The following is a 6,256-nucleotide window of genomic DNA, read 5'->3' as shown; positions in this document are numbered from 1 at the left end:
TTTGGTATCTGGTGAGGGCTGGCTTCCTCACAGACAGTTTTCCCACTGAGTCCTTATAGGGCAGAAGAGGTAAAGAGTTTCTTTTTGTCTTCTTTTATAAGGGTTTGAATTCCATTGGAGGGCTTTGCTCTCATGACCTAATTACTTGCTCAAGCCTCCACCTCCTAATGCAATGACACCAGGAGTGAGAATTTCAACTTATGAACTTGGGGGAAACATAAACATTTGGACCACGACAAAAGTTAATTTTTATAATCTTCTATTTTAAATGAGCCACAAAGACAAAATTCTACAATATAGGAAAAAACAAAACCAAACAACAACATCAAAAAACAACCTAGTCCCTTCAGGATCTGACCTGTACCTATCTCCTGTAAACATCCTTACCTACTACCATTGACATCTTAATGTCCCACTATCCACTGAATGAGTCATGTCCTTTCTTGCTGGTCCTTCTGCCTGGAATACTTTTCTTCCTCTTGCCCATTTAGCAAGCGCTTAATCTTTAAGATTCATTCCAAGTATCACTTCTTCATCCAAGTTGTCTCCTGAACCCTTTTCCCAATCAGGGAAAAGGAAGTCCACCTCTTCATCTCCCAAGAATCATGGACATGATTCTATTACATAGTTCTTATGTATTACTTAAATTATTCACTTGTAGATATCTCTCCATCAGACTCTGGCTACCTAAACTTAAGGACCACATATTACTCTTCTTGAAATTCTTGGGCTTTAATACAGTGCTTCATGCATAGTGAGGATGACATAACTATTTGCTGAAAGTAATATATGAGCTCTATACAAACATACAGTGGTTTTTTTAGATGCTGTGGCTTTTTAAGCTAGGTTCAAATTCTCTTAATTACACGTGTTATTTAAATTATTTTTTAGATATCCTATATGAATTTCTAAATTTTAATTACTTATTGTTGCAAGATTAATAGGGATGGTAGTATCTTAAGGTGAACTGTTTTTTACACAAACCACACTTTAGAAACAGATTCCTTTTGGCTCTCGGAAGGTGCTTGTTGAGGTACCTAATGGAGCAGTGGTAATAATTAACATTTCCAATCATCCTAAATTAGAACCAGCTCAGAAGAGAGAAAGTGAACTTTAAAAAGATTTTTTCCAGAGAATCATCTGGTAAGCCATTTCTGGAAAATAATCTGTGCTAATGAGGAAAAAAACAAGTGAAGTAAAAGTGGGATGTGGGCTTTGCTATTTTCGGCTCTTTGTTTTGCTTTCAACAAGGTGTCTCTAAACCTTGCTGTGAATTTTGTACATTCTGTCTGAGTCTCATAATCTGAAAAGTGGAAATGAAATCATGCTAAGCCATGGCACAGGGCATCAATGGGAGGAGTAACCTACATCATTAATTTAATGGCAATTATCTCTGGAGATGGTTCTGTGAAAAACAAAAAAAATACATTAATTTGTTTTACTATTTTGGATACGGCTCCAAAATAAACACTGCACACTGAATAAGCAAAAATTAAAAAAAAATATTGCAATTAGCCATTATGTGTTTTTAGATCCTAGAAAGAAAAGTTCAGAGAATGAGAACCCCTGGACTGTCTCAAAAAAAAAAAAAAAAAAAAAAAAACAGAAACGCGACATGCTCTAAAAAGGAATATTTAACCTGGATTAATTCATAAAATAATAGGAGAAAATTTTTGCAGCCAGAATACTATGAATTTGAGTTGGTTGAAGGTAAGAAAACACAAGCCTGTCAGTATCTCCCCATTTCTCCCTCCCTTTAGAGTTCACAAATAATTAAATCAATAAATGGTTATTAAACCTGCTTTAATATTTCATTTTGTATAGTTTTTGCTTTACTGCACATATTTCCTGTAAATAAACAAAAAGCTGTTAGACTCCATTCTTCTCTCCTGACATGAGATATCTAAAGAAAGGATAAGTATCCTTTTGTCATTTCATTTTGGAATGCAACTGTGCTGTGCATGGTACAATCACAGAACATATTAATGCATAGCTAATTCCTTTGTTTTCAGAACAACCTCATCTTTTAAAGCAGAGAAGTTTTCTCAGATATGTTTTCCAGAATGCCAAATCGTAAGTAAATTGGTGAGTTTCTTCAGCATTATGCACCCAAAATGTAAGACGCTTTAGATAAAGCTTTCTCTGGTGAAGGGATCAGTTAGGATATAACTATTACAATTTATAGATCTGGGATATTGGTGGATAACTAAGCTTCCCAATAGATCACTCAAAATTAAATTGGTTTTAGCTATCCTTATCTTCCCTCGTGAACAAAAGCACAGGTAGTTGCTTTACACAGGACGTGTAAGTATGTGTGCACCAGACACCTTTTTTCTGCCATTTACACTCCATTCTCAGAGAATAAAAGATTTTATTAACCAAAAAATAAAACTGTAACTCTATTATTGGCCGTAAAACCATTGGCTCTGCACCCAGCATAGAGTATTTCTGTGCCCATAACTACTTGGACTATCTTAACATAACCTTTTGTTAAATATGTTAGAAATTTTCTTTCTTAGTCATTTGTAACAGCCAGCATAGCATACCATCATATATACATACACATATAACCAGTACCTTGCAGATTACAGTATAACTGATCAAATAGTATTGTAAGTTATATGTTATATATTATTCCCAATTTACATTTTTTTCAGATGAGAAAACTGTGGCTCAAAAGTTATGTTACTTGTTAGACATCACCAGACATTTAAGTGGTAAGCACAAGATGTGAACACAACTCTTCTCTATTAAACCTATTAGACCTGCACAGCCCAATATGACAGCCACTAACCACAAGTGGCTGCACACACTTGATATATGACTAGTTTGAAACAAGAAGTGTTTTAAGTGAAAAATAGAGATGAGATTTTGAAAACTTGAGATGAATTAAAGGATGTAAACTATCTCAATAATTTGTATATTGTTTGCATATTGAAATGATAATATTTTGGATGTACTAGGTAAAAGAAAATAATTATTAAAATTTTTGTCTCCTGCTTCTTTTTATTTTTTATAATGTGGCCACTGGAAAATTTGAAATTTTATATGTGGCTTGCATTTTTGGCTCTTATTATATTTGTATTGGACAGCATCGTATTATACCATACTGTCTAAATCTTCACAGGAAAATTTCAGTTGATGACCTCCTGGCTTTGAAGAAGCAGGAAAAATGCTTTTTAAACGTGAATTTTCCACCTCAAACTTACAGACACACAGCTTATTTACATGTGTCAATAATGCGGATCACACTAGGAGAATTATTTCTCTTAAGCATGAGCTTCCTAGTGTCAATGTGGAGAAACATCACATTCTGTGCTTTGTATATTTCCTTTTTCTCTAAAATGACTGCACTGTGCTATGCTATCAAGTATCATCTGTTCTTGTGAGGATTATTTGTGCTGCAAAACTCTCAACACCTGGATGCTCTGCATGACTGGCCAGCTCACAGGATAATCAGCAGTTATGGAATTACATTCTTATACTGCAGGAAGGGCACAGTCATTTAGCAGCTGTTCTCACACTTTCATCTACTTAAGATTGAGGAGGAGAGCTTTTAAAACTATAAATTTCCAGAATTCCACTTTCATGGAATTTGATTCAGGAAGTTTGGGAAGTAGCCAGGAATGTTCATTTTGTTAGACTTCCTGAGTGATTCTGAGGTATGTAGCCTATAGACAAACCTTTGAGAAATATTTTCTTAGAGGAAGGGCTATGTGTGCATTTGGAAGCAGAGGAAATAAATGTCTGAGCAAATCATGTCGATGTCAGTCATCAGAATCCATCTTATTTTTATGAATTTGTTTATATTATCTGTATTTTGTATAGCCTTAACATGAATCAACATTATGTCAAAAAATTGAAACTAATCAGAGATGGAATTATTATAGATAGATACATATATTTTAAAGCACTGAGTTTAAAAAGGGCAAGTCTTTCTCAATTTCTAAAATTTCAATTTCATCATTTATAAAATGAAGTAGAATCGTATCTTCACTACAATGTCACATGATATATTTTAAAGTGCTATAAATATTGTTATTAATTATTTAAACTTTATCTACCAACAGTACTTTAACTAGATGAATATCTGGTAAGACGCAGTATTTAGCCTTCACTGTAGCTTGAAAATAAAATACAGCCTGAGTTCTGAAACTAACTTTTGCATTTTAGGGTAAATTATTGAACTTAGTTATTTATTAAGGAATGCAAAAAAATTACTACATTGGCAAAGATGTGGTATAAGTATGATATAATGCATGTGGCTGATTTTTGATAATAAAAGATCAGCACATATAATAGAAAAAAATTTATTGCCTGTATGTTAATAAAATCTACCAATTTTTCTACCTTCCCCATTTTATCTATCCTATCATAGAACACCAGAGAATACTAAAGTAAATGTACTACACAATTCTTTCCCAAGAATTCATTTCAATAGAATTGAGTGACCATAATGTGTAACACATCTTACTAAGTACATTATTATGAGAAAGCAAAAATCATGGTGTATGCTTTGCAGCATAAAGCCTGTCAAATACAAGGCCATGGATAGAATCAGCATATATTAAACAATTGTTGAATCAGTAATAAATAAGTTAATAAATAAGCAAATGAACAAATGCAATGTAGCAAATGCCTCTGTCAAAATTCAGAAGTAGACACATCCTTTAGCTACCTATGCACTCTTGTCAATATATGTGAAATATTCCTTCTCAGGTGTCAATAGCCTCTCTCTGCATTGCAGGGGGAAGAATTCTGGTCACTACACATTGTGTGCACATATCAAAATGTCAATGTTCCCCATAAATATAAACAAATATATGAAAAAGTGGAATAAAAATAACAATTCTGAATACGAGGTTTAATATCATAAGTACAGCTACATGTAAATGTCATAGAACAAACTGAAGATTTTTGTAAATTCCCAAAGTAACTCCACTCGTTAACTAGGTGAGTAAGGCTAAGAAATTAGGAGAATGCCCTTAAAGTTTTAAGACCACAGTAGGAAAGAGCTGTGGACCACACAAAATGTAAAATGATGGAATTCAAGTCTTTCGGCAGGTAGTTTTTCACTAGATCAGAGGTGTGACAACACTCAGTGCTTAAATTCACAAATTAGTGTTAATTAATAGATATGCCCAAACCATCAAAGTCCCAGTCCCGTCTAGACATAAGGCTGATAATATCAGGGCATAACAAATAGGAAAGCTAAGCAAAGGGGAGAGTCCAGCATTTGTTAAGGACTATCTATATACTGGGCCCTTCTGTTTATCTTAATTAATTCTGACACCAACACTGACAGCTAGGCATTATTCTAATTTTGCACCGAAGAAAATTAAGTTCCTTTCCCTTCAACTACGAAACAAAGCCATATGGTAAGTAAATGGTGGAGCCAAAATGTCAATTCTAAGTCTTCAATTTCCTGGGCTCTTTCTTCTCACCCTGCTACCCTTCAAGGAAGAATATTGCTTCACGGCCGTCTGAATAATTTCTGGGATGAGTGAACTGAGTTTTAACTTCCATCCTACCCAGGTAGCCTATAACCCTTCTAATGTTATATACCATACAGAAAGAAGAGACAATTATGAATATGAAAATGTCCTAATGTTCAGTCCAAAGAAACTCTGAATTCCTAAGCAACATAGAAGGTGGCAGTACAAGCAGGATGAGTGAAATCTGTAAAGGCTTTGACTTATACAGACATAGCTTCAGTCTATCTGCAGAGCCACCTACCTACCACGAATCCCCATGCTGATCACATTCATTTCACCACAACAAATTAAAGAACTGAGAGGGATACAAATAATTAGCACTGTGGCCAATTCCAGTAGGGTTTTCTGTCTAGTTAAATGTATGTTTTCATTTCACAGCAATTTTGAAACTGAAAACAATCACAGAACTAAAGAGAACACTTATTTGAGTGCCTCTAAACTGTTCACATGCTGTGTTACTTTTATGCAGTTACTCCTGATCTTTAGAGAAGGAACCAACTTTACTAAAATGAAAGACAGCTTTGGAAAAGAATATATGCATTTATGTTAAAGAGAGATATGTTTTATGTTAAGAAGAGATATGAAACATTTATGTTTCAGAGCAACGGCTCTGAAAGGGGAAGCTCTAAGCTGGTTCTGATTTGAGCAGGTGAGAAAAGGTACAAAACTGATAGTTGCTGACAGAATTCCAGGAAATCTGGGAAGTCATATCTTTGGGAAGTACAGGTAGACTTTGTTTCATTGAGCTTTGCTTTGTTGAT

Source organism: Pan paniscus, chromosome 13 (genome assembly GCF_029289425.2).
Source record: "Pan paniscus chromosome 13, NHGRI_mPanPan1-v2.0_pri, whole genome shotgun sequence".
NCBI classification, from domain to species: Eukaryota; Metazoa; Chordata; class Mammalia; order Primates; family Hominidae; genus Pan; species Pan paniscus.
Note: the sequence above shows the minus strand (reverse complement) of the source record.